This window comes from Bactrocera latifrons, unplaced genomic scaffold, assembly GCF_001853355.1.
Source record: "Bactrocera latifrons isolate USDA-ARS-PBARC rearing strain unplaced genomic scaffold, ASM185335v1 scaffold_747, whole genome shotgun sequence".
Lineage (NCBI taxonomy): Eukaryota > Metazoa > Arthropoda > Insecta > Diptera > Tephritidae > Bactrocera > Bactrocera latifrons.
The window spans coordinates 75,374-89,723 of NW_017537431.1; the positions used below are offsets into that span (position 1 = coordinate 75,374).

General features: G+C 30.8%; 1 long non-coding RNA gene across 1 annotated transcript; it reads right to left on the reverse strand.

The window, feature by feature from the left end:
• Positions 1-1,161: 1,161 nt before the first annotated feature.
• On the reverse strand, positions 1,162-10,096 carry LOC108976305. Its single transcript, XR_001993933.1, has 3 exons — positions 10,033-10,096; positions 4,342-4,516; positions 1,162-1,339 (listed from the first exon to the last, which is right to left on the reverse strand). It is a non-coding gene; the product is annotated as an uncharacterized LOC108976305 (long non-coding RNA).
• Between the last annotated feature and the right edge of the window lie 4,254 nt (positions 10,097-14,350).

The window sequence follows — 14,350 nt, forward strand, 5'->3', positions numbered from 1 at the left end:
TGGTGGACGCAACATGCTCTAGTGGCTCAAACTCAAAATGAAGCAGATTGTTTAGCGGAATTGTATTAAATATTGGAAGCAAACTTATCTTTTCTATTGACCAAGCCGCTGCAATAAAGACCACTACCGTTATTTGCCAGCCGTTTAGTTGTGTGTGTGTTTTTTTTTTCTTTTTTTTTGAAAGCATTGCGGTGTCACTTCGATTACAAAAGTATTGGTAACATGGTAACATTGTGTCTGCAGGCATTTCATTTGAAGTCCTATTTGTTTTCCAGTTAGTTATTTGTGACATAAAATTCTTGTTGTTAAGCTTAAAATATATTTTACACAATCAGTTTCAGTTTTAGAATTTCTTTCTTTATTTCTTCTCTTTAAATGCTCTATGCCATTTGATTAAGGCAATACTGTTAAAGTTGTTTGCGAGTACTTACCACAACTTTCTTATGAATATTATTTTTACCTCATTTTCTTCTTTCAACTTCAACGTCTCACCGAAAGTTATGCACGGCATAAATTATGGGTTATTGTAAATTCACTCATTCCGCACTTAATAATCACATAATCATAGTTAATCATTACCTCGTTTAAAACTAGATAAATTGTTTCAATGTAAATATTTTACTAATATTTGCGATCCACTAATATGACAAAAGCGAATTACATGCTTTATTTGTGCATAGTTCTATCAATTTCTGGAATTATTTTAAGTAAAAAGAAATCTTAATATTTGGGTGAGTTTTGTTCTGCATACATGTAGTTGTGTGTAATTTGTATCCGTCTGAAAAATTATTGTATCAATAACTTTGTCGGCCCAACTGAGTTTACTGAGACTGTTGACTATTTTTCTATGCACAGCTTAATGCTTTATTGCAACGAAATGATTTGCAGAAGGTTTTCAAATCAACAAAAACCAAAAATTTATATTAAACTTTCTGCAATGATGGGCACGATAGTTTAAATATTTTTTGTAACCCTACAAATATTACATTAAATGAATTCAGAATTTTTTTTAAAACAAAGAGAGGTTACTTACCATTTTTAGGAAAATTTGACTTTACTACAAATATTTATCAACCAAAAATATTTTGTTTTTCCATTTTATTTTATTAAGCATAAAATTTTAGTCAAACAAGCTTCAGAAGTTTGGATTAGCACATAAATATCACAATCAATTTCTTTGCAATCTGGCTGCAAGAAGTTGTCGTTCGTTTACTATTTGTTACCCACATATACGCTTTAAGAATTCGTATTATATACTACATGAAAGTCTCAATATTATGCCGTGTGTTTTGTTAGCCAAGATTAAGACAGCCAATTTAGTTATGCCTTCAAGTGTATTCTGTAAATAAGAGAAAAACGAAAAATGCTTTATAATATAATTTCTATACTTATTTTAACAGGATATAATTATGTGCATTCATGAGTCATTTGATATATTTCATATACTTAGGGCGTATTACATTAGAATTTTGAAAAATATTTTTTTTCATATATTTAAAGTTTAGATCCTCAAGAACACATCCTCCAAAGGATTTTTAAAAGCTAAAATTATTTTAAGAGCTACAGTTACTTTAGTGACGCAGTAGCTAGCCCGGTAGGTAGGTAGACTCACCTTTTTAAACGCGTTTTTCTCGTAACAACTTTTTTCCACACGGTACCGGCATTATCTCAAGTTCTATACAAACGATTTACTTGAAATTTAGTGTGAACCTTATTTATATAATCCTTTATCGTTTCTACCTGCATGGTGTCAAAATTTTTGTTTTTAATATTTCAAAAAAATTCAGGAATTTCAAAAAAAAATGTAAAAAATTATTTTTATTTTCAGGCAGTCGCCATTTTTCAAAAAAAAAACTGTTTCGTGTTCCCTGATTCTTGCTTGTTTTTCAGACCACCAGGAGGCGCATTTTTTTTTACACCTGTCTCTACAAACACCTCCAAACACCCCACCCCATATTTCAATTTTTAATATTTTTTTTTGTGCATTTTTTTTTTTTTTTTGTGAAATTTTTTTTTTCAGAATTCTTAAGATATCAATAAAAAAAAAACACCATAGAACAATGAATAGTAAAAATATTTTTTGGTTTTTTTCAAATTCAAAAAACTGCCCAAAATTTGATTTATAGACTATAATACTCCCTTAATTTAATCTTTAGCAACAACTAAGTAGCTTCTTCACAGTTGCAGATTTACAGCTGAATTTAGATACAATTTGTGAAAGTTTTTTTTACAGAATTTATAGAATTGGGTTGGTTAAATTTTTTCATATTTCATTCTGTATCTACCTTTACTACAAATATAAAATAATTTAAAATTAATTTTTAATTTACATAACAATAAAACATGCTAATTTCTGAAATTTCCAGAAATGAGTCTCTCCGGTAATATAAAAAAGAATTCCTTAAATAGTTCTATTTATGTCTTTAGCACTAACAACGAAGAAATTATTTCTACAGACGCACATGCAAAACACATCCTTATACAGGTGTCTATTTATAAGTAAAATTTAATACCTTTCTAATTAGATTTTCCAGAGTGCAGTTCAGCACTTTTGTATGTTTGTGTGCATACAGATTGAATGCCTATGTATTTAAAGGTGCGTTATGGTTGTTTAAATGCTGATTTGCTTGAATGTTCAATTCGTATCAGGTTTGCTTTGATGGGATTTTAAAAAATTATCTTCGAATATTTGTTTAGGACCGCAAATCGTTAACCAAAATAGTGAAATATCGAATTTAGTTAAATTAATTTCGATAAAAGATGGTTGAATAGCGATTAATTATATGTTTCCATACAAAATCAATAACTGTTGAAGGCTTAAGAGTGAATGTAAGTACCGAAAATAATCCATAAATTCATGCATAAAACCTCAAGAACTACTGATTTGGTTATAAGCCTCGAGTGTATGTATTATACTCGTATTTATAACATTCTCTTGATTGGATATGTATATATATATCCGTAGGTGATTCTTTACCTTTCCGTGGTATTAGTTAGTTAGTATAATTTTAGAAAAATTAAATAATTTAGCTTTTTCCCTATTCTCCACGTATACACCTAAATAACATAATTATCTGACTACTTGTATTAAAAAGTCCATTTCATCTGAAACGCAATCATCTTAATAATTAACCAGATACAGCGCTGATTCCAAAATTGGCTGTAAAAGCAATTTCTGTAACAATCGCAGCATATTGTGAATATCTATCAACAAATTACACCAAATATAGCCGACCTCAGATTACTCTTACTACCTCACATTAATGGCTTAAGTTAGTTTCACCTAACTTTTTGTGGCTTTGATTTGAAATTTCGGTTTAGGTTGGAAGTTATATGAAACCGCCATTTATAGTAAGTCATAAGGTCTACTATGATAACTAGAACAATTACAAAGCGGTATTTATTATAAATATAAACTATTTGCGTTCTTTACTTTTGGTTGATGCATGATGATTGATACTTTTAACAACTTGTTATCAATGTAGCAGAGTTGCATATTGTATACCTACCGTTTATTATAGCAATGAAAATAAGAATGTATTTCGGCTTTATTATAGAAATTCACATTCATCTCATGTATGCTAGTAAAATCTATTGATTAAAAATTATCAAAAATTCGAGCCTTGATGTAACTCTAAAGTCGTCTGTAAAGAAGCCATGCCATTTAAATATATGTGCGTAGATTACGGAAGAGTGCTTATTAAACAGTAAATTGAATATAATAATCATTTTGCATATTTTTTTTCATATTTTTTATAAAATTTTACGCCTTTTAACTTTATTGCTTGCTTCAGTTGTGCAACTCATAACTCGTAAAATAACCGTGACGCATATCGTAAACCTAAAAGCTCTAAGATTCCGATAGTCTCAAAATAAATCCTTTAGGCCGAAAATGCAGTATTGATACATGTAAATAGGATAAAAAAAATAAAAATGTTGGAAATTACAATACTTTGGAAAGACGTTGAGGAAAGTGTCTGGGTTGTGATATATTTAGTAGCGTGTCTGGTTAAATTTTCAGTTCTAGTAACTTCTTCGTTCAAAATCCACTAATGTAAATTACTTTAAAAATTTATAATAATAACGGTTCTCAATTCGTTATAATATCGTCCAAGTATATAACACGAGGCTGCTTTTGTGCTGATGGCCGCTTGGAGGTTAAGAGGATAATTCATTGAAGAACTCCTCTGATTTTGTAGTACACATTGGTTCTGATATGATTGTGGAAATCATTTGAGTCTCACCATAAAAACAAATAAGCTATACTAATGCCTCAAAGGCTATAAACATAATAGTAATAAGAGCTGGTATATAACATTTTCACATAAAATAAATTATTACCAAATTTTATCAGTCGTATCAGTATCAGCAATCCAATCGCTCGTAGTGATGTCACAAAGCAGAAGTGCAGCCATCACATACATTTCATACTTCAGTTGGAAAAATGAATTTCACGATTCACGTTTTTAAGTGTTGACCTTGCAATACCATCACCATCTCCGAAATAATTTTTCATCTGTAAAATGGAGAAAATGAATGATGTAGGAAAAGAATAACAATAAAATTTTAAATATTTTTTTTCTCTTTGGAAAGTTAAATTATAAAATATTGTTTTAAAGATGCAGCTATATAACTACAAAATCATCATGAGCTTCAAACAAGATTTTTAGGAAGATAACAGTCCAAAAATTCTACATTTTATACAGTGGGACATAATCTTCAGTACACGTGTTATTTATATACCAATGGCAACTCAGATCGCATGCAAACTGCTCTCAATAAGCGCTAATATTCGTATGCATATGTACAGATGTTAGCACGTCGGTGCAACAGCCATTATATTTAATTAAAGCATCGCGTAAGCGGTGACTACGCCAATCAAGAAGAAGAAGAACTGTACTATGAAGATTTGGACAAATAAATTTATATATACATACTCGTATATACCACAAATACTCTTACAAGCTTGTAATTTGTGGTTATGTACAAACAAATGTAAGTGCATATGCATTAACGGTGATATAAAAATGTAAAAATTCGAATATATGGGGAGAATAGCTTGTATTTGCTCTTTGTATTTTTTGACCTACAGTTCTCCCACGTTAACAGTAACAAGCTGCAACTCCATTAGTTAGGTTCCATTAGTTACACTGGAGTCCATGGAGTTCGTAAACTGAAAAAGTTCGAGGCAGAAAGTGGTTGTTTGACTTTACTAATTACAGTTCAGTAAGTATTTGGTAGGTGATAATGACCGTTAGAGCCTTTTGTTTATTCCTTGTCGGAAATATTTTGATGTCTTTGTTTAAATAACCAAGAAGCGGACAAGGGTTAAGTTGCTGTAAGCTGCTCTTGCTGCTATAAATATGAGCGTGACATTAATCTATGAAAGTTTCTCTGAACATAAAAGGCAAAATACTTCATGACCCATTGGCTACGCCACCCTTTATCGAATATGCAAACTGGATTTTGAGATTGAGCGAAATTAAAAAAACAGAAAAATTGTTTTCCATTGCGAATTAAAGAACAAATTAAAATCTAAAACAGGGAAACTAAAGTTAACAGAAATACTAATTCCAAAGGACACCACAAAAGTCCTTACATCGCTGTAAACATTGCAATAATTGTAACCAAAAAGTATTACTCTTTGTTTGATAGATTGCGACGCTGTTTATACCCTTACCATAAACAAAACTGAAAATAATTTTCGATTAAGCTTAACAGTCGGTGAACTGTTAACAATAAAAAGTTTCAACTTTCTTTGCTGCTTCTATCTAATATTTGCTTCCTTTCGTATTTACCTCACAAAGGTTGTAAACATTCAAATGTAGTGCATATAACCTTTATAATCTTTTGACAATTTTCCAACATCGATTAAGTTCTTTTGGCATGCGATTATGGTCATAAACTGCACAATCCTTTTACTTGCTTCAAATATTGTATGAACAATTTTTTGTTAAAGTAAATGCTCTGAATTCTGAATTTAATAAATATTTCAACTTGATGTTTATTTGGGTGGGTAATTTATTGAGTATTTTAATTGTAAGTTTCTTGAAAGGTACAAGTTCTCCAGGATAACCCCAGCATTAAACACGAATAATAACACTAGCGTTAGGTATATTGACATATCCAAGAGAATTTCTTCTTCTTAAAAAAATCTGTGTATTATTAATTTACGTCGGTCTAGACTATCAATTATTTGTTATATTGTCAACCAACTTTTGAGTATGTAAATTTCATCATAAGTTTCTAAGCTATTTTATATGTGGTAATGTTTTAACAACTGTATCACCTTTTACTTGACTCATGTTGTAATTTTGTCGGATGTTTATAATTTCCCTCTTACTTACTGAGTGACCCATTAGCAAATAGGTTGGCGTTTGGTGAACGGGGTTGTAGTATATTTTAAATACCTATGTACGTATACTTCTGTGCTCGCTGAACCCTAATTTTTAATTTAATTATTATATATAATTAATTATATATAAAAGAGTTGTATTGGCACAGAGACTTTTGAATACACATTCACTTTCATTTACATCTTTTAGTTAAATCACAACATAAGATCATGCAATCATTTCCTAAATAAAGGACAGGCTTTTGACACTTGCTGTTACTCACTCATAAATATTTAAATACATTTCATAACTATGTAAGAATCATATCTTCAAAAAACCCCTCGTCTAGTATAATATATTTTCCCAGGCACTGGTACCAAAACCGCAAAATTGTGCCTACTTTGCTTTGCTACATTTCTCATTTTGCATTTCTTCGCACTTCAAACACTTTCAAAATGTGTTCAAAAGAATTTCATTCCCACTTGAACGAAAAAGTGAGTGCAGAAAGTTTTTGATTTTTTGCGAATTGTTTCCTCTGCAAATGACTGCGAAAGTTAGGTAAAGTTATGAAAAGGTGACGAGTCAAACACTTTGTATGAACGAATGCCCATTATATGAATTTTCTTTTCATATAAAATAACTAATTGTCAGCTAAATCTGCTGCTATAAAAAGTAGACCAGTTTTTTGTATAAATAAAAGAGGAAAACCTATAAATAACCACTCTACAAAAGTCCTTAGACACTCGTGGCCACGAAAACCTTACCACTATACTAATTATTTTTCGTACTTTTTCGTTGGTTCGCCATTTTCTTCAGTTTTGTTTTTTTTACGTTTTTTGTAAGCATAAGTAAACTAAATTATATTTAATTATATTTAATTATAATTATAGATTTTAATTTATTACGTTTAATGAGTAAGATAGAAATTAGCTTTTCTGTGCTTGTATAAAAGCGGCCAATTTTATTGTTTTAAAGTTTTAAAATGATACATCGAATAAACTTCGTGTTTCAGTAAAAAAAAAAATAATAAAAGAAAATATTTATATCAATTATGGTGTAAATGAAATTGAATTAAAAAAAAATGTTTATCGCATGTCAGTTTTTTACATTTTGAGCTCATTTTGTAAAGCTCACTACCTTTCAACTGATTTATCTATAGCTGATCGTATTTTGTTTTTAATTTTTAGTATTTTTGATTAATAATATGTCACTAATAACTTATTTCTAAATAAAAATATTTTATACCGCAAAAATTACCGCGGAGTATAAAGTGTAGTAAAATATGCATAACACTTGAGTGATAAAGTTTGCGTGGCCACCATGGTTTTTTAATATTTTTCACATACGTAGTTATAGTATCATATCTTCAAAGGACAGGACATGTAGTCTGTTTCTCCTAATAGTAATACCAGGGGCGAAAAGTTGGCTCTACTCTGCTCTGTTTCATTTCCCATTTTTTCACACTTCAAACATTTCCAAAGTGTGTTCAACCGAATATCATATCAACCGGACATAAAAAGGCTTTAATTATTGGTTTCTTCGCAAATGGCTGAAAAATTTAATGAAAGTTATAAAAGGGCCAGAGACTTTAAATAAAATGACTGCCCTACATTTGATTTGCTCCTTAATTTAACCATGAAGATACATATAAATATATACTATTATGACAAGTAAAATAAACAATGATTGTTTATAAATGTTAATAAATTTAAACGCAATCCTTTGTACTAAATTCTATTCTGCTGATTTTTATCGGCCAATTTGTATGACAATTTTATGCTATACTTGTAATATGTACGCACATTTACAGATAAAATTGAACATGAAAATTCATTCACATCTAAAAGGGAATTTACAAAATACTTGCTAGTCAATAAATTTATTTCTATCCTACGACCAAGAAAATAATAAATATAGCTCTGGCGAGCAGATACACATTTTCATTTATATCTACATAATTATTTATCAAATAGAATGCCTTTTGCATTGGTTTTCATAATTTATTGACTCAGTTTCCTATTACAACTGTGGTTTTAAGAGACCGAGATAATGTCAATGGTTGATGTATGTACGAGGTGTGTTCAAAAAATATCGCGAATTTTGTGTTTTTTCAAAGATTATTTATTTATTCATGAATATCTATTTTATCCCCTTCAAAGTAATCCCCATGAGATATTATACACTTGTGCCAACCGTTTTTCCAATCTTCGAAGCACTTCAGAAAATCATTTTTTGTTTTTTTTATCTTCTTCAGCTCCTCCTTCGATGCCGTCTTTATCTCGTCAAAAGAAGCGTAACGTCGTCCTTTCATGGGCCTCTTCAGTTTAGGGAACAAGAAAAAGGGGATAGATCTGGGGAATACGTTGACTGCTGCATCATCAGTGTGTTGTTTTTGGCCAAAAAGTCGCGCACAAGCAACGATGTGTGAGCAGTGGCGTTATCGTGGTGCAAAAGACAATTTTTGTCACATCTTCCCGGCCTTCTGAGAACATTTTGTACCACCGATAAACGTTGCTTCGGTCCAAGATACCTTCTCCGTATGCCACAGTCAACATTCGGAATGCAACCGCGCACTTAATTTCGTTTTTCACACAAAATTTGTTACAGGTTCTTTGATCCATTTTTTTTAATCGAAAATCGAAGACGATCCAAAACACGTGCAAGCAAAGCAGCTGTCAACAATTAAATGAACATTCAAAAAGGCCGAGCATGTCGGCATAAGTGAGAGACATGAGTACCAACATAACGAATGAATAATTTACAGCTTTTCTAGGAATTGCGTTGGAACTTCAGTTATTGGACTTAGGCTAATAAAGCAATTTTTTGGTAATACCCATGGATGTGTTGGGGGTATTTGGAGGAAATTACAAATTGTCGTGTGCATTTCTCTATTAACTCAGAGCTTACGTGCGCTGTAATATTCGTGCCAGTCAGCAGCTGTGCAAATACTAGTTCTACAACCATTTGCTACTATTTGGGGACATATAAGTTATAAAATATTATAAACTTGCTATTGCTTAAAATTGTCTAAAGAATTCTGCGTATACCTAAAGTAATATTTTTATGCAACTTTCATTTTATATGACCTTAAAATCAACGGATCTTATAAATTCTTAGCAATTATTCACTTCACTTCATTTCATTGCAATATTTTAATATTACTTCAGTATCTATCTAAAGCTGCGTTCCCATTTTCCAAGTTATGAAACATAAATAATGTCAATCGAAGACATGCGTTTTCCTAAAAGTTCTTAGCTACTTTGGAACTATTAATTTACCCAATGAGTATTTTTATGGAATAACTGAGATAATTAATAATAATCTTCTTGTGTGACTTCAGCTAATACATTTTGATTTACGTACATATATTCATAAATGTTTTTGGACTTTCATAGCATACAACTCAAATACTCTGTTATTATGCACACCTTGATTCGGCGGATACGCCCAGATGCAATTTTCTACTGATGGCCACACGCGCCTACAAAAGAGATGAATATAAAGTAGAATGTATAACATAAGGTATAGTAACCAGTGAGACACGAAAAAGCAAAGAATTTGTATAGAGAACAAGCTATTATAAATGTTTTAAAATATTTCGCAGTAATACAATTAATTCTTATTCTGACATGAACTAATAAATCTTATAAAAAATATTTCAGTTTGTACAAAAGTGTGGGGTGTTCAGTTAGCTCACCTTTTCAGTCTCAACTCCTGTTAAATGGTCCAAAAAGCTTTCATTGGTTTTGGTTTCACAGAAGTCATTAAGATCCTTTTTATAACTCATAGAGTGAGCACGCCATAACAGTTTAGGTTGAGTATGTCAGTCATTCGGAAAATGTCCAAAATCCTGCTAAAATAAAAAATATAAAAATAAATAAGTTTTTCTCTGTAGAAGCAGCTTAAGGTACGTACTACAGCCTTTCTTTATAAGTATTATTTAAGCACACACTTCAGTTGAATATACGCACTCGTCATAAAATCTATATACTATTTTATAGTATATATTTACAGGAAGCTGCTGGTCATTATTTATTTGCGTGTATTCCGTTAATGTCCATGTATACTATATCGGCTTAAATATTGTGAAGATTACAACTATATTACTATAACTATTCACAAAAATTTCCGCCTACCATATTTGTATGGCATGAAGAATTGTGATTACCCACAGCTGAACGGTTGTGCGCAGTCGAGCACAAGTAATTTCTCCATTGAGAGTAGCAAAAACTAGCTTCCAGAAAAATTGCTACAATATTTATACTTTTATTCTACTCACTGCATATAAGCTATAGATTATTTACAGATTTTCTCTGAAGTGCGCCATCAGCACAAAATTTTTCGAATAATTTCTGAGTAATGCCAAAAAACTAAACATTAAAACGCAATTCGTAAAAATAACCACTTGTACAGTATATCAACATTGATATCTAAGTACTTGTATGCTTATATGGTACTTGTGCAATTGCTCTCAGAAAATATTTTTGCGACAGGATATGTAGTAGGATGCTGCAAGTAGCGAATTGAATACGTATATTTATTTGCAGCGAAGTATTCCGCTTTTTTCAATATTTCTTTTGGCATAAACAAAATAAATGATGGTGAATATAATAAAATAAATATATCATAAATTAAACCTATAATTTAATTTTTTTTTTTAGCTCGTACATTTGTAGTTTTTACATTGGGAACCTAACAAACCAAAAATATTTAAGCTGTACCCAGGCCAATAGACGGTGAAACGCAATAAACATGGAACAGCCATAAATATACCATCGACGTTTGATGCAGGAACTAAACCAAAAGCTACCACATTCTATTTTCCATTATATGAAAATAAATTTATATGTGTTACTAGCAAAATAAACAAATGAAATATTGAACTTATATGTTACTTACATATTAACCTTAATAAATAGAAAATGGAAGTAAATAATCTGTGCTAAATTAGTAAGTAAGGTAAAAGGAAAGTTTTCAACTAAAACATATTCAAATAAAGAAAACCACAAAAAATGTTTAATTTTATTTAAATTTTTTCACTTGAAATCATTTGAGTTAGTGGGCAAAATTCGTATATTTATAGATATATAAAAGTATTAATATTGATATACAAAAAAAAATTAAATTATGGCATTAAAACAGAAATTTTACAAATAAAACCGAAACCTCAACGGCATTTTTCTGAAGTTACGTAAAAATTTAATCTGGTCACACCAGTCACGCGGTGGCGTTCGTTCGCTGAAGCACAAATGGTCGATTTCTAACAGGCACGCAAAGCTGTCCAGAAGGTAGCCACCGCGAGAAAATTGATTTTCCTTTTGTCTCTCCCAAAGGCGCAGGTGAAGTGAAACTGCCTTAGCGACAGGCGCAGGATAACCGGATGTAGAAACTGCTTGCGCATTTAAAGCAATAACTTTGTTATATTAGAACCGATTTTGGGCACGCGGATAAAAAATGAAAGAACAAGTCTGAAGCTTTATAGCAATATGTTCATTAATATTAACAAACTACAAATAGAGCAAATATTTTGAAGGAAAATGGGATATATCAATTTTGTGTAAATACTTATTAATAATTACTTATTGTTAAACTATCACGCTTGCAAGCGTTGTGAAAGTAAGTACTGCCCGCTTATTCCTTTTTGATATGTTTATCTTTTTATTGACACTCAAACGTTTGAAATCAGTACATTTTTTCAAAAGTTATACCGAATAAATTAACGGCACTGTTATAACCAACAATGACTGGAGTTGCGCCTGCGCCTGTAGGATGTGCATTAGCAGTTGCTCAAAATCGAAGATGCATGTGAAGATGACAAGATTTGACTTCTTCTAAATTCAAATCCTAACTTATATTGTATTTTTGTTGCGAAATACGGAAGATATACTATGTATTTCCATGTGCCTTAACATATTAACATAAAAGTTAAATATTTTTCAAACAAACTATTTGCAATTTATTTAATTTGCCAGTATCACATTCATGTTATTTTTATTGTGGTCACTTCATTCTTGCAGGAGCATAAGTTCGATTTTATGCTTCTCACCGTTCTCATTTGCTCATCTCAACAGGCAATAAACAACAGCACATGATTTGATAAACAGCGAAGGCTGCCGTTATTCGTGTCAATTGAATGTAAACAAGTTGTGGAGACGAGTAAGAACGAAAAGTGCATTCGTTGTCGTGTAAGAGAAAAATGTAATTACATGTGTGAAAAGAATTATTTAAAATGAGTGTTGTGTAAAGTAAAATTGTGAAATGCGTTTACATAAGTATAAGCTTGAGAAAAAAATGTTTAATATTATAGTGCTTTGAATAAAACTATCTCATCTCAAAAGCAAGAAAATAAATAGGATAAAAATGGTGTTATGAAATAGAATAAAATTTACTTACAAGTACATAAGTGGAGGTCAAGCTGATATACATACATGTTTGAAAAGTTGAAATGCAGAATATGTATGTATGTGGAAAAATTTAAAATAAAAGTAATACGTGAAAAACGCTTGTAAAAACCCAACAAACAAAATGATATTTACCGAAGGTGAGTAAGCGAAAACTATTAAGAGATACCGAGATTTTGTCTTATAAAGTTTTATGCTGTTATTGAGACTGGTTGGTCTTGCATCTGATCAGAAATATCACTTACACTATGTTTTATTTTGCTATTTAACTCGACAGCTTAAAAATATATGTAAAACAGTTTTTATCTGATTTTTTTCCTTGAGTGCTTTGATATAGAAACTAAGCTATGCTTAACCACTTTAACCACACCAAGTACTGAGGCTAAGCAATTAGTGAACCAGTAAAGCCCAGTTGGTGGTTGCTAAGGACATAACAAGATAACATTTGAAATAAATAATAAAAATAATAATTCCAAATACACGAGAATTTACCCAGATGCTTTATTAGGTGCTGATATGAGCAATATCAGCGTAAATGGTTTGAGGCTATAAAGATATTAAATAAATAAAATAAATTGATTAAAAATGAACACTCACAAATAACAAAATTTATAATTAAGATATTTAATGATTATTTGCAAGAATGCATATGTAAATCTACAACAATTAATGCTTCAAAATTGGCCTGGAGTAAATTAATTTTTGATACCAACACAATTATTAGATAAGCATTTTGTCAAGGACGAACGATTTTAGATAGTAAATAATCTGAGAAATAACAATTCTTTTGTTCCGAAAACTTAATGAACTTTGAGCAAACCACATATAAAGGTTAGTTTAGGTTTTGTTAGTGTGGTAGGCCAATGAAAACCGCGTCGTTTTTATTTGCCTCAGGGGAATCGAATATTGCACTAAGCCTCGTAGGATTGCTACTATGCTAGTCTTCGGTATGGTCTGTAGAATATGTATTAAAATTTCGTTGAAAAGAGTCGTACTTGTTCCATGACATTTCCAATACACCAATTTAACTGAATTTTTGAAAGTTATCAATTTATTTTAAGTTACCATGGCAGTCAACCTGTCCATTTGCTTGTTATTTCTTACTGCAAAATTAATTGTTTCACAATACCTTTTATTTTTATATGCTTTTTTATCTTCGTCTGACAACTCGACGCCAATATGGATGTAAGTGCTGCTCCATTTGCACTTCTGTTTTACTCGTCTAATGTTGTAAGCGCCTATACGTTTACTCGTTTGAACTTTGCGCACGGCTTTATGACTTTCGTTTAGTTACGTTTTCCAATTCATCGAATTTTTATACTGTCCCTTTGTTTTCGAATCCGAAATGCTCACGATTGCTGGCTAGCTCAATTTAACTCATTTTTAATTTTACACGGAATTTTATGGCTGAATTTATTTGTTTATCTTTAAAAGCCAGCTAAATTGAATAGTTCGACTTAAGAAGAGAACCATAAATATTTTACAGTTAAATGAAATTAATCTTTTCTATTTTCCAGAAGATAGTAAAATCGGATTCGTATTCTATAATAAAAAAAGCTTTCGGTGGCTTTCAAAAGCCGCTTTAATATATTTTCTATGATTGAATCGATTTTT